The sequence below is a fragment of the Dermacentor andersoni genome, chromosome 1 (assembly GCF_023375885.2).
Source record: "Dermacentor andersoni chromosome 1, qqDerAnde1_hic_scaffold, whole genome shotgun sequence".
Lineage (NCBI taxonomy): Eukaryota > Metazoa > Arthropoda > Arachnida > Ixodida > Ixodidae > Dermacentor > Dermacentor andersoni.
The window spans coordinates 122,162,136-122,186,341 of record NC_092814.1 but is presented as its reverse complement, the minus strand read 5'-3'; the positions used below and the strand labels follow the sequence as shown (position 1 = coordinate 122,186,341).

The 24,206-nt window shown below is 46.4% G+C and overlaps 1 protein-coding gene across 1 annotated transcript in view; it reads right to left on the bottom strand.

Moving 5' to 3' along the window:
* LOC126544042 (sodium-dependent noradrenaline transporter-like) overlaps positions 1-24,206 on the bottom strand; it is a 187,519-nt gene that overhangs the window by 116,661 nt on the left and 46,652 nt on the right. The window lies entirely within an intron of this gene.

Genomic DNA, 24,206 nt, shown 5'->3' with positions numbered 1-24,206 from the left:
TACTGTCATCGAATGCACCGTGTAAACCTCATGCAATGTTTATCTCTATGCACCAGAAAGGTCACAACTTTAATCGCAGGCAAGCTTTATGTTTATGCACTGCATCATTCGCAGACTATGCCGAAATGCAAACACCAAATCAGGCGGATGCACAGGGTGCGAAATCTAAACAGTAATGTCACGAGGACGAAGTCCATGTATAATGCCCGTCGAGCGAAGAGTGGGGATGGCAGGTGCCTGCACAGAGGAGTACGACACATATGCAGCTGCATTTGAGAATTCTATACGTCTTGTGTCGCTGTGGCACATACTCATGCTAAAGGATTAGCCAAGAATGGACGCAGACCCGGTGGTTTAATCGAAGAAAACAAGGTGCATCAAGAAATTCGTTCAATATGATGGGCTAATTTAGGAAGAGATGGGTCTGCTTTAGACACCTACGAGCTGACATTATATGTTCAAGTTTCGTGTAGGCATTTATTTTTTTTTGGCTAGGCATAACAGAGATGTGCTCACCGCTACCACTTTGTCGGTGGTTAGCATACAGTGCTAATACCAATCCCGCTTGGTGGCAGTTGCATTAGCCGCACACATAACATTTGTAATATATATATATATATATATATATATATATATATATATATATATATATATATATATATATATATATATATATATTAGAAATTAGGCAGGAGGAAAGTCAGGCGGGTTAATGATGACAACATGGCGCGGGAATAGCCGACGTGGTGATCAGTCTGCAATCTCTCGAAAAGTAGCGCAGGATAGACGACAGGTCTCGCGGCGCATCGGAGAAGCGATTAAGCATCGATACGCACCATGCACGACCAGTGACGCCGTATAAGAAGCACACCAGTGCACGAGGAAGAACACATATGAATTGTCCGCGCAATGTGGGGAAAGCAAAAATGAATATCAGTGAACACACAAAAAAGGGAGGTACAAGAATAAACCATGCAATGAACTCACGCACATAGTCGTGCACACGCAGCATAGATAATATTTAAACAGCAATAAGAGCTAACTAACTGGGTTCCTTTCTACAGAAAATTCACCAATGGAACAAACAGTGAACTAAATTCGAGTCGACTCTGCCGGCTTTATCGAGCTCTGATCCCATATCTGAAATAGTTATTATGGAGTCATAGTACTTCGTTTATTTTTGTTACTAAATTTCTATTCTCCCCATAAGCGGAATGAAATATCTCGGAAGCATGCTGCTTTTAACCTCTCCAGCTGAAACCCCGGTTAAACCTTTAAGTAGGACAGCATTTAAGTGGCTGGACGTAGTGAACGTCACCTCACTGTGAATGCCCTCGTGCACACAAACAGAGTTTACACGAAACGTGTCCCGGTGCCGCTGACTGCCGCGTACAAAGAAAGCGGCAAATTTGGCTTCACAGTCTGCGCTGCTTCTTTCCACGCGAAGGATTTCAAGATGAGATTTTCAATTATGCACGCGCCACTGTCGAACAAGCTGTAGTTTCTTTGCAAGTAACGTGGCAAACTAAAGAATAAATGATGTGCGCGCTAGCTCGAGTCGCACGACGTAAGCTTGCGCTCAAATATGACAGAAAAATGTTTATTTCGCAAAGCAAGTCGTCAATATAGCTGCCATAGTACGTATGGTCCCGGTGCCTAAATCTAAGAACAGCGCCATCGCATTTAGCCTAATAAATGATGCACGTGTGAAGTGTGTCCATAGTTCGGGACCTTATAGTTGAATACGCGACGAGCTACATTGTTCTTTTCTTTCAGGTTTACCTAAGCTTTTGTCAAGTTCTGTGCGAATAAATGTTAACCGACAGAACTGGATTATTCTTCCAGTTTTAAAGGAGAAAAGAAATGCAGCAGTAAAAGAAAATCCGCGTCGTGCCTAGTCCCCGGCTCAGCAGACTTAGGTACTCTGGCGATCACAGTGGAAACACAATGTTCCGGAAGTTCACAATCACGGAGGACCACAGGCAGAATGTCAACGTGCGTGCGCTGCCAATCGATGGCGTGAAGCTGAAAAACACGATTGAGACACGTCGTCATGCGAGGGAATTTTAATAGTAAAACGCAGATAGCGATGAACAGCCATTTTCATTTCAAACGTTACATAACTGCGGGTGAAATAAAAATCGCGCAGCTCCCGTGCACCGCATAGCTCCTGTAAGCTGGGGAAGCATATAAGTACCACTGCAACTATTAGTAATTGATATACATATCATTAATCTGATATCTTTAACCTTGCAATCATCAGACATGAATACTTAAAGCAGTTCAGGTATGTACATACGCCGCCGGCATCTGTGTTTCTGCATCGGGTCTGACACGGCCTCAACTGCGAATGATGGGGGCTTTAAAGGCGGTCACGTGGACAACACCTTGTCTTAGTGACAAAGGTCTAGAAATTTCGAGTATAAAATACGCATTGGTGGCGTTCACTCACAACCCGACAAACTCACACATGATGTTAACAAACGTTCAAGCGATAATGTAAATCCGTGAGTTCTTGTCACAAATTCGACGGGCTTGAAAATGATCGAGGCGTCTGCGGAATCCTCAGATGAATTACTTGAAGAAGTTGTTGCAGCAATTTCCAGTCAGCTAAGGTTTCTTGCAGGAAAAGCTTGGGATATGACCGTGCATTCAGGTCTACAAGTAAACCAGGGGCTAAATTCACGAAGTTTTTTTGTAAGTGTTGTTTGCTATTATCATTTGCTCTTGAGAGCAATTTTAGTGCAAAAACGTTTTCTGCGAATATGGCCACAAATGATTCTTTCAGGTGTCCTGCAGTGTAATCTAGTTGTCATCTCTAAAAAGAGCGGAAAAGAACCCTGCGCCATCGAGAACATCAAAAGCCAGGCTCGTAAAATTTGTCTTGCATTTCCACGGAGTGCCATCCACAGCGCCGGCTATGTCTGTAGCTCCAAGACCAGCCAGTCGCAACACAGAATCCTCTCGAATCCCTGCGCCTGCACTTGAGAAACCTTGCCTGGACACCTTTCCAGCAAGATGCCAGTCAACCCAGAGAAATACCACGCATCAAGTGGAGTGCTGCCAGTTCTACGCGTAAGGCTGCCCTTCTGACTGACGACCAGGTCATTCCTCCTGATGTCTGATGCGACAACTCTGCAGTTCACCTGTCTAGAAATTCATACTAAGCCTGAGCAATCCCTGAGTTCACTAAAAAAGAGAAAACATTCACTGACGATTACGAAGCTCCCTAACGCGAAATTTGAGCGCAGCTCTATACCTGTCTCCTTTCGCACTATAGTGCGGCAGAGAATTTGAGAGACATGTAGCAGTGTCGGCGATCGTCGAACATCTGATTTATGGGTAAAGCGCGCCGCCTTTTATATATGACTCGTCGAAAGGTCCAGTGCAATCACTGGTGCCGCGTGGCTTCCAGAAAGTACTACACAATTCAAGTCGCGCATACAATCAGATTACAAAACAATCGCAAACCATGGCAATCGAAACAAGCGCGAACAAGACCAAACCAAGCAAACCAAGCAAGCGCGAGCGAGAGCTGACATGAGCAAGCGATAGTGCGAAACGAGCGGTCCAGCTGATACCAGTTCTGAGTACGCATCAAGCGCTTCGGCGGGTGGGTGCGCATGACACCAGTCTCCCGCATGCACGTCATTGAAGGGGCCGCTCTCATTCGTCTCCGCCGTTCGCGGCTCGCGCCTTTAATATCCCACTTCGCGTTCGCTCTTTCATCTTTCGCTGTGCTCGTTCGCTCGGCTACGCCGCTACCGCTGCCGATGACGACACTCGCCGTAAGAACGTAAGAGCTGTGCTGTAAAAAATCTTTCAAACGTTTTGCATGGGAAATGCAGCGGCCACACGCATGTCTACCGATGGCGTAATGACATTACAAGCTCCGATGGAGCGATGGATGTTCCGGCATCCTAAGCAATTTTTGTTTTATTGAAATTAATATTAGGAGAGGTTGGCGCCTATATAGTGGCACCGGGTACTCCTTGGCACCTGGCAACCATACATATAGTGGACACAGGTAAAACTGATTAACTTCTAAGGAACTTAAGTTCCTTAGAAGTTAATCAGTTTGGCCTGTGTCCATTATGTGTATGGTTACATGTTAATCAGTTTGACCTGTGTCCACTACGTGTATGGTTACATTTGTATTGTTTAATGTTGTTGACGCATGCGCAGCAGGAGTTGACCGACGATGACTCGCATTCCCTTTCCTCTTTCACTCTCCTTATGCCCGTTGCGAATTGTATATATTTGTGCAGGCTTCAATAAAGCTGTTGTTGGCCGTCAGCGCTCGTCCTATGTCCTCCCTTGTCCGCGTTTTTTGGTGCTGTTTTAAATATGAATGACCTTTTTTTAGAGTGAATGGTCTTCTGTCTAGTATCAACAAATTTGCTTGCAGTACCCTTCTTTGTGGATCGTATTTCGTGCACTCGAGGAGAAGATGATGCACATCTTCGTCTGGATGGCCACAAGAACACTGCGGACTAGAGACACGTTTTATTCTGTACAAGAAGTGTTTCGTAAATGCAGTACCAAGACGCAGGCGGTGTACCAATGTTTCAAATTTTCTGTTCTCTCTTAGATTTTCCGGCATTGATAAGTTTATACATGGGTCTATAAAGTATAACTCCGAGTTTTAGTTTGTTGATCAAACCGGTAGTTTTGCTGAGGCGACAGGAAATCTGTCTCAGGATCAGACGGACTTCACTACGCAATAGGGGAAAATTGGTTGTCTCTGCGTTATTGTGCGCCCGATTCGCAGCTGCGTCCGCTGCAGTATTACCAGGAATATTGCAGTGCCCAGGTATCCACTGAAACGCCATTACGTGGTTCATTGCGCTTGCCTTTGTAAGTTCTTCGAGCGTCTCATGCAATAGCAAAGTGTTCAAAGAAGTTTTCTTATTGTTCTGAAGTAATGTGAGAGCGGCTTGCGAATCGCTAAAGGTAACCCATTTTTGCGAATGCTTTTCTGATGTTTTGAAACGCAAAGCACACAGAATTGCAAACAGTTCTGCCACGGTGGAAGATGACTCTCGGGATAATTTAAATGTTTGCTCTAACGCTAAATGTGGAATGACGAATGCTGAAGTCGAGGAATTTTTATGACACGAACCATCTGTATACACGTGGATGTACTGGGGATATAATGAGTAAATTTGGAAGAGTGCCAGTTGTTGTGCGGCTACTATGATCATGTCTCTCTTAGATATAATCATGTCGACCGATAATTCAATTTTAGGACATGTTAACATCCAGGGAGGTTAACTAACATTCACTTTGCATAATTCAAATCTTGGTAATAATGCTTTATGCTCTCGAACACCATCGTGAATTTTGTTTTTGTTTCTTTCGATAAGCGCGAGGTTTAATGGCTGCTTCTCGTGTTCGGCTAAGATGCGATAAATATGTCGGCATTTTTCAACCGTTCGTATGACTGTAAATGGTGGTTGATGAGCTTCAGCAATTACTAAAGAACTCGAGGTAGCCTGCGGAACCCCAAGACACACACGTAGCCCCCTGAACGTTGAAGACGTTCCTCAGAAGTTTGCGATAAACCATGGAGAATAGGTGCCGAGTAAGCATTTCTTTTTTTTTATGAATGCATTTTGAACTTGTAGTAGTGAAGAGACTGATCTCCACACGTTGTGCCAGCGAGTCGCCGAAGTACGTTTATTACTGCATTGGTATGCTTTTCAATTGCGCAGATGTGTGATGCCCATGTTAGCTGGCGGTCAAAAATAACTCCAAGAAATTTATGCTCTTTCTCAAACATCAAAGTTTGCCCATTAAGCATAAGTTGGAAATTATTCAGCTGTCGTCTAGTGAAAGGAAGTACGGCTGTCTTTGCGTATGAAATATGCATGCCTCTTTCTTTTAAAAAGGTGTCGATATTATCAAGACCCTCTTGCAGCGTTTTTTGAATATCTTGTATATGAGATCCAGAGGCCCATATGCAGATATCATCGGCGTACAGAGAATACTGTAGACCAGACGGGAGTTTTTGTGGCAAGGCTACCATGACACAGTGAATAAAAACGGACTGAAAACACTGCCCTGCGGAATGCCCTGCGTGATGCTGTGATAATTACTCTCTCCTTCGATTGTTTCCATAAATATTTTTCTATCTTTCAAGAAATTTGATACTCATTGCAGTGTTCGACCGTGTAAGCCAAGCTCCAACATACCAGCAAGGATGTGTATGTGACTTACAGTGTCGAATGCTGTTTGAATGTCTAAGAATACTGCTACTGTCACATTTCCACAAAATCGTTCATATTCGACGCATGTGACAATGTTTAATACTGCATCCATTGTACACCGATTTTGTCGAAAACCGATCATGTAGTTGGAAAACACATTTGTGTGTTCACACCACCATTGCAGTCGACTGTCTATCATCTTCTCCATTAGTTTGGAAAAACAGCTTGTGAGACTAACGGGTCGGTAGGAGTCAAGACAAAGGGGAGTCTTTCCTGGTTTAGTACTGGAATTACCCGAGCTAATTTCCATGAATCTGGAAGAGTCTCTCTTATCCATATATCATTAAATATCTCCAAAAGAGCCATTCTTCCTACTGGACCTAGGTTCTTTAACATCACATGCGTAACACCATCTGGGCCTGCGGTTGCTTTTGTACGGCATGACGAAAGAGCACATTTCAATTCATTTGAACTAAACTCATAGTCAAGTTGAGGATGTTGCGACATAAAGCAGGCACGAACCTTCTGTTCTGCTAGTGTTGTCGAACTTGCAAATTGTAGGCAAGTAAACGGAATTCCTGGTCTGGATATAAGTTGACAGAATTCGTCAGCAACAGATGCTTCCGGAGTGCTTCGAGCCACGGCAAGGGCTCGGAAGGGATGGCTCTGGGTAACTGGACCACTAAAATATCGGACAACTGACCATATTCTGGGAACTGCAGTAAACAGACACAACGACGCGCAGTATTCTCGCCACCTTCTCGTACCTAATTTTTGTAAGCGTCTGCGCGAAGTTGACTGAACTTTCTGTGCCATCTTGTAGTCACCCAGCTTTCCACTGCGGCGGTAAGCCTGTTCTGCGCGTCTTCTACTTGCTCTTAGACATTCATATTCCCCGTCGACTGCAGCATATTCATTTGGAACAATGACTTGCTTTGTGCATATCTTGTAAGACTCACACAGTATATTTGCAAAACTTTGAAAGCTCGGATTTTTGCCCAATGATTACTTAAATGGTGACGAAAACTTTGCCAATTAGTATATTTTCAGTAGCGCCGGGTCCCTTCACTCCGTATGAGACGGTGTTTTACCAGGATCGGAAAATGATCACTACCGTGCGCTTGTATGTCCGTTGACCATTAAACGCCATCAAGAAGGTCTTGTGAGCAGAGCGTAACAGCTATACAGCTTGAGTAACGAAACCCACGCAAGAACGCTGGAGAGCTGTCATTTAACATGATCAGATTTCTTTTTTCTGCGGCAGACTCTATAATGCTTCCGCGGGAATCGTTATATTAACTGCCCCAGATGACGTTATATGCGTTGAAGTCCCCACAAACCAGCACATGCGAGTTGGCGATACCAAACACATTCACCAAGCTGTCTACTGATATTTTGCTAGAACATTGTAGATAAAGACTGATGACTGTGACGCTTGTATTTCTAAACGATAACTTGCATGCAACGAACTCCGGTAAATTTAGATCACTCGACTGTATTAAATTGGACGGCCGGTCTTTTCTCACGCATAACATCATTCTGCTACTTCCAGCAATACGCGATGATTTATATCTAACATAGTTTGAGAGACGAAAGTCATCTCGTACGCCTGCCTCCTGTATACATAAAACAGGAAAGTTATGTTGAGCTAGTAGTTTGCGAAAATCGGCTGACTTATTTCGAAGGCTATTAGCATTCCACTGAAATATGAAAACATTCTTGTAACGTTTATTCATTGTAAGCCTGCCGTGGAGCTGTTGGTGGTTGTGGAAGCACCAACGATTTTATAGAAAGCAGTGATTTTACCTGTGGCAGGTTGTTTGCCTGTGGAATGACAATGAGAATTACACGCAGAGCTGTCACAGGATGTCCATGACAGAGCTGTCATGGACACGATCATCTGTGCCACGGGTAAAGACGCGTAATCACCAAACGACGCTGAAGCTCCATGTGTGCTCGAAGGAGGTCGCTGAAGAGCTAACCGAGATGGTCGCTGGAATGACTGGTGTGGTTGAGGCGAATGCTGAGGTAGTCGTTCAGATGTTAGATGAGGTTGCTGTGTTAATGGCAGAGGGCGTTGCTGAGAAGGTCTGCGAATTTCACTCGAAGTCTGGGCAAGATGGGTAGTGTTCTGTGAAGGTGGATTGTGTCACTCGCTGTCAGAACGTTGTCAGCCTGAGTTATATAGAGCTGCAGAATAGCTCATATTGACCCCTTGCTCTTTTTCTTTGTTGGGAGTTGGAGGCGTGCATCTAACAGCATCAAGGTTGGGTGGGGGCACATTACGAGGAGGCAGCCTTCCGTATTTCAACTGATGTCTGCGTAACCTTGAGGCAGCTCTGCTCTGGGGGCACCCGGAGTAGGAAGCTGTATGGTTTCCGCTACAGTTGGCACACTTTGGCTGACACACAAACTTGCACTCTGAATGGTTGTGGTCTTCTGAGCATATATTGCAGCGACGTGGACTGCGGCAGTTCTTCGATAAATGTCCAAATCGCTGGCAGTTGTAGCATCTCAGAGCAGGGCCATGATATTCTTCTACAGGATGACTCGTGAAACCTAAATGCACTGGTTGCGGCATTGGTTTGTCTTCTCTGAAATGGAGAATGACGTTTCTCAGAGGGCGTGATTATACCGCTCCGTCTTCTTGGCGATTGTAGCGTGCCTGACGACGGGCAGATGTAACGCCAAAATCCTTCAAGAAGTCAACCAGTTGTTCTTCCGTATACTAAACTGGCACATGGCGTATCTTGCCGACATTCGTGGTATAAGATGCCGGAATGAATGACTTGACTCCCACACCAGCCACTTCACTCATCGACAGTAGATGTCTTGCACATGAGACTGAAGTAACGTTGACGGAAAAACTTCATCTCTATTCACGCGGAACGACTTCACCTTTTCCTTTGCTGCGTAAACAATATCCGACGCAGCGCGGTTTGGATTCCCTTGCAAGAAGTTGCGTCCTTCTTGTGAGGGTCGAAAAACAACTGGAATTCCCTCAGGCCGCTTCTTTTTAAACGTTACCAAGGAGAACGGCGTTTCATTGCAGTCTATGTCTTCATCTTCACTTTGCTCAAAGGTAGATGTCCTAGCTGTCGTCGTCAACCCGTGGTTTCATGGCTTCACTTTCGCTTGTCCCAGCCATATTCACTGAAGGTGCGCTGGAAGGTAGGGCAGCGTTGAAAAGTAGCGTCGCCGGCTTGATGACATTAGGTGCGTGTTGTGGCACTTCCGAGTGCGGCGCCGATTCTGCGCCACTCATGCGCCTAGAAACGCGCTGTCGGACATGTGGCTCGTGCCGGTATTCTTTGCTGCCTACCGCCGTGGTAGGCGTAGATGCGCTGCGGAGCGCAGTAAAACCACACGATATTGTGCGTGATCTTAAGCACATAGTTATCCCACGGGATGTCTGTTCTCTCTGGACAACAGCGAAGTCTCAACACAGCACTGATTCTTTGAAGAAAACAGAGAATAATATCTCACCGAAGAAGCAGCGGCCCCTCGGAGGGACTTCTTCTTCCTCTCCCCATCCTAAGTAATAATCAAGTTGATGCAAAACTTGGAGTTGTTGAAATCGTGGCATGCATGGTGTGTGAACACATCAATCCTAAGTAATAATCAAGTTGATGTGTTCTCCCACCATGCATGCCACGATTTCAACAACTCCAAGTTTTGCAGCACTGTGTGCTCCTCTTCAATGTATATAAATCAGAGAATCGATAAAAAATTTACCGCATTTTAACACCTGGGAGCCTCTTTTGTGCCTTTACAATTGGTGCTACGGCGCGGCCCCAGGCAACATCACGGAAGTCTACGAACATATGAATGAGGAGGGCCACGAAAAGGTTATCAGTGGTTACACGGCAAGGGTGACAGTGGCAGCAATGATTACGCTGGCGAAGCTACTCAACAATCGCATGAGAAAATCGTATGTGCGCCAATTCTGTTTTCGAGGACGGAAAGTGCGAAGGGACTATGTCTGTTTGCACGCAAATTAACGCGAGTAGAATGGTATAACCAATGCTGACTCGTATAATGTATAACTCGTTTCTCTGTCACATTCTCTACTGCATCTCACTTTCCCCCAGTGCAGAGTAGCAAATTATAAGCAAATGTGTTTGCACCCACTGCCTTACTTTCCTTAATTCCTCGTTGTTTCGCATACGAATCAACAAGAATTATTGTGCAAATTATGGTAAAGAAAGTATCAAAGCACCGTAGCCAGCAATGCGCGAGTACTGATGCTTTCGCAGCAAACGCCTTGGCGGTGCCAAGAAGCCGCATAATTTTTGGCAGCCTTCCGCAAGGCATAATGTAGGCTAAAATTGTCTTTTTCACCAAACCTAAAATAATAATGCATGCCGGAAGATAACTGGAAGTCTAGCCCAGATATTCATTTTCGTTTTATTGGTGCAGTTGACTACGTAACATGACATTACATAGTATAACGCTTACCTAGACAAAAAAAAAAGTTCTCTTCCTTACTTGATTCACTGCAAGACTAATCAGGTTGCATCCATCATAGTACGGTAATGTTTTAATCTAGACCCTCATACGCGCCAATAGGCAACGACGGTTATCTAAAATGACAAGCAGCCTTGTCGTTTTCACAATACGTCGTGCGAAAACAGTGCTTGATGTGTCCGCCTTATTTCTTATTGCCTGTTTGGTTCGGCACAGCAGCCTGAAGGCAAGAAAGAATCAAAGAACCTCAGAAACTGAAAGAAAACAATCACAGTTGCTCACGTTCAATCTTTTCTTGTTGTTCTTCATTCCCTCCCAACTTGGGCATTAAACTGACGAAAAGACATGCTGTTCTTTTCGCCTTTTACTGCGTGCTGGTTTTAGCCCCTTGTCTATTGCTGGAACGCCCACGCGCCAGCGTTGTCCAAGCCGCGGCTTTGCATCAGCTTTAACCATTCCGAACAGGCGCGTTTGCTGTCTCGAGTGTGCTGGCACCCGGCCAAACGCGAAACAATTTCGCTGAACGCGGCACAAAACACCGCGCGCTGTGAACCCCGCTCTCTGTAAATCGAGGCGACGCTCGGCTTGCGAGTGCGCAGCGCTCTTTGCTTGCCGGACAATGCGTCCGAGATCGCCCGCTGCTGCGGTGTTGACACAGGCCCGCGACCTGCATGGTGGCAGCCGTCTTGAAAGGAATTTGCTACACTTGCCTGTTTTGCAAACGTAATTTTTCATCTTTATTTCTGCTTGCTTTAGCACCAAGTCAGCTGTTCCCGCGAGGGGTCGCACGTGAGTAGCAGTGAGCGTGAACCTCCCTTCTAGCGACCTTAAGTGCAAAGCATCACTCCATCGTGAGCTCTGCATGAGCCAAGGTGGCTCCGCACCAACAAACGCAAGGCATAGGACTGGCAGTCTGAACGCGACTAAAAGAAAAATACAAGTGGTTAAAGAAAGTGAAAACGCAGAAAATGCAAACTATGCTAGGCTGTTAAATTTGCTGAGAGGACCACGGTGAGTACGGGAAGGAAGGTACAGTTAGTGCTGGCAGCAGCAGGTTGCGCGCCTCATGGTAAGGCGAAAGACTCGCTTAAAGCCTACATACTTTTACCACCAATCGAATAAGAAACAACCGTATGCATGCCGTATTCGGAAGTAAGGGCTAACATGAATTGGGCCCTCTTATTACATCATCATCGTTTACGCCCATCGTAGTCGACGTCCCTCTAGTGACGGCGAGTGGTGCGATGAGCGTATGCGATGATGCCATCTTATTCCTTGAGAAATATTATTTAAATGCCGCCAAATGTAATCGCCTTGTTTTCCTGCGCCCGAGCAAATTCGTTTGATGCTCATTTCCTCGTCACCATTGTTTTTTCTCGCAGCTGCTGGACATGTCGATAAGTTATTCGTGACGTGACTCATCGTCTATAGGTCTTTTGCCTCCGCAATAACTAGCACAGCGATAACCGAGGCGCGCTTCAAGAGTAGAACTCGCTTCTCTGAGCCCATGCTGGTGCCAAAATGTAGACTCATGGCTTAGTCAAGAAGCCAGAACTCCTGTAATGAATGTCGTCGGCTTGTCTACCCGACTGCCAGTGAAAAATTTCGCTTAGGTTTGTTACATCGTGAGCTGTGACATCCGGTGCTTATAGCGTGACTGTGATAGCTTGCAAGCCCATTTGTTCCATTCGCGCGTGTACCATATGTCTAGTGAGAGTGGAGCCAGTATAGAGGGCTCCGGCGCAGAGGAGGTCCTGCAGCTGACGGTTGCCGCGCCAGTACTGTAGCTCGCTAGAGACCCCGTGGCTCTTCCTCGGTCTTTATTTGCGGGTCTTGGTCGGCTACTCAATCAGGCGGCAAATTCTCCTTATGCGACATAATTACGCGCAATATCCTGTTAATTTCTGCCGAGCTTCAAGAATGCCAAACCAAAATGTGTGTCACAGCCTTCATGAACTTACGCATCAGCCTTTTCTTGCAAGCTAAACCAGTGATTCAGAGGCAGCCACTGGTACTAAAGTCTGATACTGCAGCGTCTAGCTGGGGCCTTCGTGCACTGTATTGTGGCTCTATAAGCGCAGACGCTACAATTTGAACTCAACAACCAATCAGCTTATATGCAATGCTTGCTGATTGGAAAGGTTGTCGTGAACCTCCGCTCTCACATCGCATCCAACTAGGCCAGCTCTTGGGCTTTGCACTGCTCTCGGGAGCAAAGGACCGCGGCGACGTCTCCGAACCTGCCTTCCACCAGATGTGAGCCGCTGGCCACGCCACTGCCGACAGCTGTTCGAGTGGACACACGTGGCGGAGAGCGCTGCACCGCTGATCGATCCCGGAGAAGAACGATGGTGCACCTCCGTTTCACGCGTCGCCTGCCAATTCTCGGCTACTGCGCAGCTCCCTTTAAGACTCGGACCGAAGGAAATTTCTCTTGGTGGCACGGGAAATCTTGCCTCCTCGTTCGAGGCGGCCCGAGATGTAGACATCTGGCCGTAAAGCTGTCCAGCCGGGAAAACCACTGAACACAGACCCGCGACGCTGTGCTCTGCTTTTGATTCTTTACTGGTCACTCCATAAGCGGCGACAGCTGCAAACGTAAACCCAAAGTGCCGTTATTAAGGCGCCAAGTCACGTAAGCTTCACATTTACTTTATCTACTACTGTTCGCTAGCTTTAAGCGGACAAACAACGTTGTTCCGAATTCGCCACGTCTATAAATATGTTTTCACACTCCTCTGTATGACTTAAACAATGAAAGAAGAAATTTTTGTCCACATTCTCCTGCTTGTTGAAAGAGACCATTATCTCGAACTGGACGTCGGCCTTGTACAGCTACTAAATTATTGTTAACACAGATCGTTGTTTTTTTGTATAATTGAAAAGGAGTAGCCGGAAGCATGCTGTTTCTAACCCCTCAAGTTGGACGCAATTAACCCTGCGTAGGGACCAAAAGTGCAAAGCACCTAATTTATAGATCTTCGCTGCTCTTTACGTGATGCTAACACAGGCACATAAATTGCTTGATCGTCAATTTAAACTAGCACCGCCAAAAAATAAACTGAACAAGAAAAAGAAACAAGTGAATAAATGAACCTAGTTCACGTAATCATTTGAAAGCAAACACAGCGCCTGCGTCAGAATGCAAAAATGACATTGCCACTGCCAGGGCACACAAAAAGAGGCAGTTGCTCTTTCCATTTCCCCCGCTAACAAACAGCCATTTTAGCCACCACCCGCGATATAAGTGAAACGGATTAGCAGGCAACGCGTGCTTCCAAGCTCGTCACGTGATCCCCTAGCATAATAGATCTTACTGTTTGCAGTTATAATATTACTGTTAAAGTTGTTCGAAGTAATCTGTATGACTATGTTAACAGTCGCCTCATGATAACATTGTCATATACATACTGCGGCTTATTGCTCGCAGATGTCTTGGATGCATTCTGCGAGGTGCAAATGGTAAATCAATAGACTTCTTTCTGTTTCCGTCTTTACAGGAGTACTGCAGGTATTCCAAGACGTGATCGCACGGCAATATCGCCATCAGCTGCAAACAAAGGCTTCTGAGATTGTTGAGTTAAAGCAGCGAGGTCACCTTGCACTTCGTTGCCTAACAGATAATTCAATTTATTGGTTCATGCCAATACGTTGTCTCACGTTGAACAGAAGGTTCGTGTTAATTCGTGTTAAGAAGTTGGCGTAAATAATGTTCTTTCTTACCTGCATTCGTTGGTAACGCCTTGGTTCACGCACATCGCGACGTCACGCAAAAAAAAAAAAAAAGAAAAATGAAACATTGAGTTCCTGGAGTTCACACGAATACGTGATGCGAAGCATGGCTCGTTCGGTAAAGGAATGGTTGTTGTAAACAATGTAACTGTTCTGCTCTGAATGGTAATTAAATGGTATTGCAACGTGTTGCGGACTGATGCGGAGGGCAGCGCGTGGGGGTGTTTGTTGTTGTTGTGAGAACCAGCGAGTCAAGTTGGTGTCAGAGGGGTTCATTGAAGAGCGGCATTTACCCAGGGCACACGCCTACGGGAACGATCCACATTACTAGGAACATTACCTAGTGAACGAAGTTGACGTGAGATAGGTTCAGTGAAGAGCTGCACATACCCAGTAGCGCATATCTTAGTTGGCGTCAAAAAAGTTAGTTGAAAGGCGACACATACCCAGCGGCACATGCTGACAGGAGCGGCCCACATTTTTGGACTGCACTATGTTCGGGACCGGTTCACGAAAACGGCTAGATAGTCGCTAGACAGTGTTCACAGAAAACTGCGTTGAACTCGCCAAGGACGCTCCGCATTAAAAGATATCTTACCTGGGATGGAGCTAACGGTCACGCATCTTCAAGCCGAGCGTTCTAACGACTCCGCGACGGATGCAAGGTAACATATAATAGTTGCATTAGGCGCAGACGAACACCGACGGCTTTCCGTCGGGCTCATCTCGTGCGCCGAATAATGAGCACCTTCTTCAGGAAGCGCGGCAACAGGAAGTGGACCTGGAAATGCCCTAATGGAGAAACAAGAAGTGATGTAGATTTAATACTTTCTGCCGATCCCAGCATAATGCAGTATGTAGAAGTGTTATACGTAGGGTAAAGTGCAGAGAGAATAGGTTAGTGAGGTCTAAGATTTACCTCAATATCAAGAGAGAAAGAGTGAAATAATGAATTTAGTCAAGAAGAAACAGGCCAACCTAGAAGCAGTAATTGTAAAAGCAGACCAATTCAGGCTGGTGCTTGCAAACAAATATACAGCCTTAGAACAGAGGGATGAAGATGACATAGACGTAATGAACGAAACCGTAAACATACTGGCTTCAGAAGCAGCAATTGAAGTAGGAGATAAGGCACCAAGGCAACCAGTAGGTAAGCTCTCGCATGTAACGAGGGACCCGATAAAGAAACGACAAAGAATTAAAATGTCCAAATCAAGAGATCAGATAGAATTCGCGGAACTATCATAACTGATCAACAAGGAGAAAATAGAGGATATTGGAAATTATAACGTGAGAAAGACGGAAGAAGCAATAAAAAATTGACGCAGCCTGAAAACAGTGAGAAGAAAACTTGGCATAGGACAAGCCAAGATGCATGCACTGCAAGATAAGCAGGGTAATATCATCAGTAATTTCGATGATATAGTAAAAGCAGCAGAAGAACTCTATATTGACTGGTAAAGTACCCAAAGCAGCCACGCTACCTCCATTCGAAGTAAAAATTAATTAACTTATGGGCTTTTACGTGCCAAAACCACGATCTGATTGTGAGGCTCGCTGAAGTGGCGGAGTCCGGAAATTTGGACCACGTAGGGTTCTTTAACGTGCAGCTAAATCTAGGTACACGGGTGTTTTCGCGTTTCAGCCCCCTCGAGATGCGGCTGCCGTGGCCGGGATTCGAAGCCGCGACGTCGTGCTTAGCACCATTCGAAATAATAAAGAACAGGATACAGAGGCCGCTTCTATAACTAGCGATGAAGTTAGAAGGGCCTTGCAAGACATGAACCGGGGGAAAGCGGCAGGAGAAGATGGAATAACAGTCGAGTTAATCAATAATCATGCTTGAAAAGCTTGCGGCCCTTTATACGAAATATCTCACGACTTCAAGGGTTACAGAGAACTGGAAGAATGCCGACATTATACTAATGTTGGCAAAAGGGAGACGTTAAAGAATTGGAAAATTATAAGCCCATTACCTTCGTTCCAGTGTTGTATAAAATGTTCACCAAGATAATTTCCAATAGATAAAGAGTAACACTTGACTTCAGCCAACAAAAAGAACAGGCTGGTTTCAGGAAGGAATACACAACAACTGATCACATCCATGTCATCAATCAGGTAATCGAGAAATCTGCAGCGTACAATCAACCTCTCTACGTGGCTTTTATAGATTATGAAAAGGCATTCGATTCAGTAGAAATACCAGCAGTGATACGGGCATTACGTAATCAAAGAGTACAGGACGCATACGTGAATATCTAGGAAAATATCTACAAAGATTCACATCGTGCGTGGGAAAGGTTGCTGAACATGGAATACTGAATCAATTTTCTCGGTACCTGGAAGAGCACGAGGTTTACCCTCACACGATGATCGGCTTCAGACCTGGTCAGACCTACGCAAGAAGCAAATAATGAGCCATAAGACTAGGGACACAACAGCAATACTGGGAGTAGACATGGAGAAAGCCTTCGATAATATCCTCCATACGCTTATACTCAAAACCATTTCGAATCTCGGGCTGGGTAGTCACTTTCATCAATATTTCGAAACCTTTCTCAGTGGAAAGATGGCTACGCTCGAGGCTGGGAACCTAATATCACATGCAATGAAGCTAGGTACCCCAGGCACACCACAAGGAGCGGTCATCGCGCCCACTCTTTTCAATATCTCCATGATAGGTCTCGCCAGAAAACTCGAAGACATTGAAGGCATAGAATACACCATTTACGCGGTTGACGTCACTATATGGTGTACTGGAGGCAGCGATGGAGAAATGGAACAAAGATTACAAGACGCCGTAAAAGTAATTGAAGAATATAACTCCTCCCAATGGGACTCCGATGTTCACCCAATAAATCGGAACTCCTACTATAGCGACCTAAGAGGCGAGGCCGCAAACCCAGGGGATGGTTTCCTCCTGAGGAGAACGACATAACGCTGTATACTAGGAGTGGAAGTGTCATCCCAAGGGTGGGCTCCAACCGGGTCCTAGGCTTGGTTATGGAAGCCAACGGGTCCAATAATCAAACGATTCTACGTATCGCTAAGAAAGTGAACAACGCAATCAAGCTCATCATAAGAGTGACTAACCGCCAACATGGGCTTGGAGAAGACAACGTCGTCAGGCTAGTTCACGTTTTTGTGCTATGTCACTTCGTCTACGTAGCAGCCATGCACAATTGGCAGAGATCTGAAAGAAAGAAACTCAATGCATTGTTAAGGAAGGTAATCAAGGTAGCTCTTGGCCTACCTATGTACGCGGAAATTGAAAGGCTTATGCAACCAGTTATGCACAATCGACTGGAGGAAATAGCCGAGGCACAAGAAAGAGTCCGGTTCATTAGACTCCCCATCACGCGATCAGGAAGACGCATCCTCAAACGGATTAGTATACCAATTACAGCAATGCATAATAACCGTAGATAAACTCCCAAAGACCTGCGGAAGAATGTCACGGTCGTGCCTGTTCCAAGGAATGTTCACCCCATTCATAATGTGGGCAGAAGGCAAGCCAGAGCCAAAGCCTTACGAGAGAAAGCTAAAGATCGGGCTGAAGAATGATCGTTCGTCGACGCGGCTTTCATGTCCAATAGACGAGCCTTCACAGCGGTCCTTCTCAACGGCAAAGGTGAAGTCAACTCGCCTTCCACGTACACCACACAACCAGAAATTGCAAAAAAGTTATCCATCGCATTGGAACTTTTAGACCAAAAGAGATCCAGGATCCACAGCGATTCTACGGCAGCCGTCCGAGCATTTGCCAAAGGAGACATCTACCCGCCGTGGTTGCTCAGTGCCTATGGTGTTGGGCTGCTGAGCACGAGGTCGCGGGATCGAATCCCGGCCACGGCGGCCGCATTTCGATGGGGGCGAAATGCGAAAACACCCGTGGTGCTTAGATTTAGGTGCACGTTAAAGAACCCCAGGTGGTCAAAATTTCCGGAGTCCTGCACTACAGCGTGCCTCATAATCAGAAAGTGTTTTTGGCACGTAAAACCCCATAATTGACAATGGAGACATCTCTAGACAGGCCCTGGCAATTCTCGATGGAAAGGTTGTCAAACTCCACACGATCATCTGGTTTCCTGCTCATATGGGAGAAATCACCGGTGTTCCCGCGAACATCAACGAATCTGCCCACAATACTGCACGAGTACTTGCAAACCGTGCAGCCCCAAGGCAAGAAAATGCTGAGGTTCCAGATTGCAGGGACCACCTCTTCACGTACAACGAGCTAACCAAGCACTTCTGCTTAGGACGCAAGGTCTTCCCTTTTCCGCACAGTAAACTAAATAGACCTCAGGCCATTACACTGAGGCTCTTGCAAACAAGAACTTATCCAAACCAGCTATTTACAAGATCTATCCGGAGTTCTCTACTACTACAACAGGCGATAAGTGTAACGACACCACAGATCTTAGTCATATGCTCTGGTGGTGCTCCGTGTTACGCAGCGACAAAGACAACACTTAAGAGCGGTGGGACGCAGCTCTAGGCAGTTTCACATTAGAAGAACAGCTATGGGCAGTCCAGCAGGCCGGCGAAGCGGCCGAAAAGCCAGGCATTTCGGTCCCAACGTGGGAACGGCCCCCTTCCGGCTAGGAAACTAGCGCGACCAAATAGACCTCAATAAAGTTTTTCCATCCATCCATCCATCCACTCCACAGCTACGTTGATTCTCCAGAAGAAAAGTAGAAAGATACCTATAAAGAAGGGGATTAGGCAAGGAGACACAATTTATCCAATGCTATTCACTGCATGTTTGGAAGAATTATTCAAGGCATTAAACTGGGAAGGCTTAGGAGTGAGGATCAACGGCGAATATCTCACCAACCTTTGGTTTGCAGATGACATTCTCCTGTTAAGCAACACTGGGGACAGCTTGCAACAAATTGTTGATGGCCTTAACAAAGAGAGTGTAACAGTAGCGTTGCGACTAATATGCAGAAGACAAAGATAACGCTCAATAGTCTGGCAAGGAAACAAGAGTTCAGGATCGCCAGTCAGCCTCTGGAGTATGTGAAGGGGTACGTTTACCTAGGTCAATTACTCACAGGGGACCGTGATCATGATAAGGAAATTTACAGAAGAATAAAAATGGGTTGAAGCGCATACGGCAGACTTGTGAGCTCCAGACTGGAAGCTTACCACTATCACTGAAATCACTACAATCAATGCATTCTACCGGTGCTGACATATGGAGCAGAAACTTGGAGACGGTCGAAGAAGCTCGAGAACAAGTTAAGGACCGCGCAAAGAGCGATGGAAGAAAGAATGTTAGGCGTAGCCTTAAGAGACAGGAAGAGAGCGTTGTGGATCAGAGAGCAAACGCGTATAGACGATATTCTGATATAAATATAAGCATAAATATAAGTGACTTTAAGTTCTTGCCCTTCAAGCAAGAAATTGCTCAAAACTAAGAATACCTTCAACTGCTAATCCGATTGAGTTGCACAAGAACAAACAACCTGTTTATAAGTGTTGTCAGCCTCGATGGCGCAAAGCGTGTCCCCGAACGGGTCAACCATGCTGTCGGTCTTGCTCCCGCGCTTGACTGCTGCCTGCCGCACGGCCACAACATCCAAGACCATCTCCGGCATTAGCCTGTTCACGTACCACCTGTTCCTCGTATCATGAACAGTGTAACGCAAAAGGCACACAGACGGTCGCAGAAAAGATTGGAACACAGCGCTGCGCTACGCGTAGCCGTGTTCCCGTGGCGTAGCGCCGTCAGTGTGCCTTTTGCGCTACAGTGCACATGATGCCATACTAACTAGCCCATCAGTCTGTCTTTTTGGTTTTGCTCGTAGGCGGGTGCGCAACAACATGGATAGCAGAGTCATTGTGAGTGAGAGTACAAACCGTCAGTCGGGCGTCTAATGGCCCTAGCCGGGCGGAGAAGGCCCGGCGGCCGAATCATACGTGCTGCGAAGGAACAACGCCGACTACTGGGGCAGCGTAACGTACTTCACTTTCTTCCCCGTAGCCATTCTCCGACGTGTTGAGGCGCTGGCCAGGAAGCGGGTACTTCTCGCGGCGCCTCTTCGTCCTAGGCATCCCTCACGCAGTTTCAATGCTCTGGCATTGTCGCTCAGTCAGCGGGACCTAGCAGTCGTCTTCATACCCCTGCTTGTTTTCAGAAGCGCCGGCTTCCTGGATGGTTTCGGTACAGAGTCCGACAGCGGAATCACTGTCCACCATGACTGAGCGACTGTCCACTACCAGTGGGTTGACAGGCACAGGTGTAGCGCTAATCGCGGTTGCTTCAACTAAGGTAGTATGTCCTTTCTGCATTTTTTTCGTCCGTAAGATTTCTGGAATCTGTATCGCTCTTGCTACCGCCGATCACTCTTGTACATATCACGACACAATCCGACTCATTGCGCGCGAATAGGCGGCAGTTGGTGAATCTAAAGACATTTCGAAGCTCGGCCAGGAACAGCTGCCAGAGGAGCACCATCACCGAAAAGGTTCTGAAGAGGTCACGTCATCGCGAAGTACCACATGCAAAATTCTGGTAGTGGGCAATGTTTGCTCAAAGGCCACAGCACTCCCCTCTTCGATGCACATGTCAGTTACGTGATCAACCTAAGAACATTGCCTTTGGCTTCACTGGCTAGTCAAATGGGATCGAATGAACCTTGGTAGTGATCTCACTTTTCACAGCGTCAGTAACAGCACAATATTGTTCCTTCAGTTCAAAGCCTCCCGCCTGGACTGGGATTTTCTTAGCGCCAGGCAATGCGTAGCCTTTCTTTTTTAATTGTGAGGTTTTGCGTGCGAGAACCAAAATACGATTATGAAGCCCGCCGTAGTGGGGGACCCCTGATTAATTTGTACCACCTGTGGTTATTTAACGTGCACCTAAATCTAAGTACCATGAACGTTATTGCATTTCACCCCCATGAAAATACGACCGCCGCAACCGGGATCGAACTGATGACTTCAAGCTTAGCAGCGCAACGCCGTAGCCTCTAAGCTACCGCGGCGGTTAAGGCGTATACCTTGAAAAGCAATCGATGGCCCATCTGATAGAGACTAATGCCGGTCGCTTGCTGGATGAGAGCAATATAGGATCTTTCGAAGAGGTCGTCCGGCCTCCAACACAGCGCAAGAAAATGCAATCCTTATGAAGGCACCGAAGGCTGCACAAACAGATACCCTGAAAAGGGTCCGATCGCAGGCCCACCCTGGCGGACGCCGGTTGAAAATTCACCCGCCCGCGTCTGCTCAGGAAAGGGGCTGTACAGCACGGCAGTTCCGTCGAAGTAACGGCATAGTTGGAGCATGTTATGCCGCTCGACGCACGTGCGGCGAGGCAATCACAGAGACGCCACCACTTTGCGCAGGCTTCGCGGAGGACTACAGCCTGGCGCTGCAAGCGTTGTAATGCTAGTGAAAAGGCAGATATGAGGAGACCGGCTACTATGTGCACGCTTCCTTTAGGAGAGTGGAGTGTTGTGCACGCACTAGAACACTATGACGCGACAATGAAAAGACAGTTTTCTTTGTTTGTGCGCAGCGACATTTTTCGTCTCAGGGTCCAGCCAACTGCGTCATGACGACGCCGACGAGCTCTAAAATGGCAAAGGAATTACCGGACAGAGCGCAATGTGTTGTGTCGCGCTGCTTAAAGCTGCTGTTTACAATATGTACCAACCAGGCAAAATGAAGACACTGTTAGCAAAGGCTAATAGGGCACACGTTGCGTTTTTTTTTAGAAAGTGGTGGTAAAGGATGTATTTACTAGAACAGCAAGATATACGACCAGCCCTCTCGTTGTGGTTCGCGCCGCAGTGCATGAGACCAGCAAAGTGTTAGCCGAAGAGAAGGTTCAGAGTAGCCTCGGGGTTTGTGAAACCAATTATATGGACGCTCCAGGCGCATTTCTGCCGTCGCCGTGATGCTCCGTATAAAGCCCAAGGGCGATAACATGGTCGCTTCGTGCCGTATGCTCTATGTGCGAGTGAAAGGGCGCAAGGATGAGCCAGCGATAGCGTCTCAATCTCGCGTGCGCAAAAGAGGAAAGCGGGGAGGAAGCGCGCTGTCTTCCGGCGCTCGCAAGGCTCTGTGGGGAGGGGAGGGAAGGGAGGGTGGGGCGTGTTGTACTTCGGCAGCAACTGCGTATGACGCGGCCGCGCGCACTCTCGCAGCCTTTATCTTGAAAGCGATCTGTTTTAGGGGCATAGTCTAGGTGGGGCGACGGCTCGTAGCTTTTTGTGTGCTGTGTGCTCACCGCTCATTTCGCGTTGAAGCGATAGACAGCCCGAAGGTCACTTCGCTCGCTGCTGCTGCTGCGCTTCCTCAGGCCAGCGTTTTGACAGCGAGTGTCCGCGGTCAGCGAGGGTGATGTGTTCGGGTTTGCCTGTGCGTGCTGACACATTTCTTGTTCATTTAATCAGTAAGCGAATGTTTACAAGTTTATACGGCCGATAAAACAACTATCCTTATTTCGTATGGCTGTCTACTAATCTGCTATCGCAACCGATGCTTCGCCTTTCGGGCGATACTGCGACTGTTTTTATTCAATAGGTCGTGGAGTAGAGCCGTCACTCCTCGCCACGCCGCGTCGTAGTGCACGAGACAGTCGTTAACCACCCATAGCTAGCCAATATCTATTTCAACCAATAGCTAACCAATAGCTAGCCGATACTGGTAGCTAGCGATTTGCTGTTTAAGACGTGTGTCTGCTTAAACACGCGTATGCAACCCCATTACCATTTCATCTCTCTCTCTCTCTAATATTGCTCCTTAAATATATTATTGCTCGTTGATCATGCAGCCTGAACATAAAAGTCTGGAATTAAATAATACGCAATCCGTGCTCGCAGCCAACATGGCGCAACAAGCACATTGCACTTGGCTTGCCATAGTGCTGTTTTGCTCGATACGCTGGTACAGTGAATTAGGATAATCTAGTTAACTGTAACACTGCCAGCAACGCAGATTGATAACACGAACAAATTGCCGCCAGTGTTGCTAACGAAGAGGTTTGCCACTAAAGTTAGCGGTTTGTTGCGGCGTTTAGGGGAATGTTTTTCCCCCTCTTCTTTCTCTTCTTACCTTTCTTTTTTCTTCTTTTCCTTTTCTCTCTTTTTACTTCCTTTTTCTTTATCTTTCTTTTTTGCGGGCAACAGTTGACATGACATGGCAGCTTCCTTATGGCAGTCGAAAAATTCGTAACTCTTCTACACTCAATAATGCTCCAGATGTCAAAAATCAGGCTGATTACCCCTGCCCGTTTCCCGCAAGACAGTTATTATCGTAACTGTCAAATGACACCTCTCTTCACAGTACACTTATATATCAATGCACACATTAAACAAGAGCTTCTGCATTTCGGTCAGAGAAGCACTTTCCGTCGCCGCTATTTTCAAGGCGTACCAAAAGAATTTTAGTTTCACCAGTGAAATACGCGCAAAAATCAGGACCGAATGGTCACTGCAGCACGCGCTTGAAGACGTTACTGGAAGCTTTGAGTCATTATTGCAAAGCAGAACATATTGAAATCGCGGGTGAGATATTAGCGCAGTTGCTAGACCCACAGAAAAAAAGGAAATACGTTACGTGTATCCTTTGCAACGTTCTCTAAGAATGGAATGCCAGCTTTCTTTCTAGTGCCATTTCTTCCGCTTTATGACTTATGCAGGCGCAATTATGTTTACACGAATGTTGTATTAATGATCACAGTCTGAATTCAGGTCTCTTGGAGGTTTTGGAAGCCTGGGAGCCCGTGCGGGTATGCGGGTTGTAGCGGCTTACGATGGCTCTGCTTTCAGATGCGATAATTTTTTT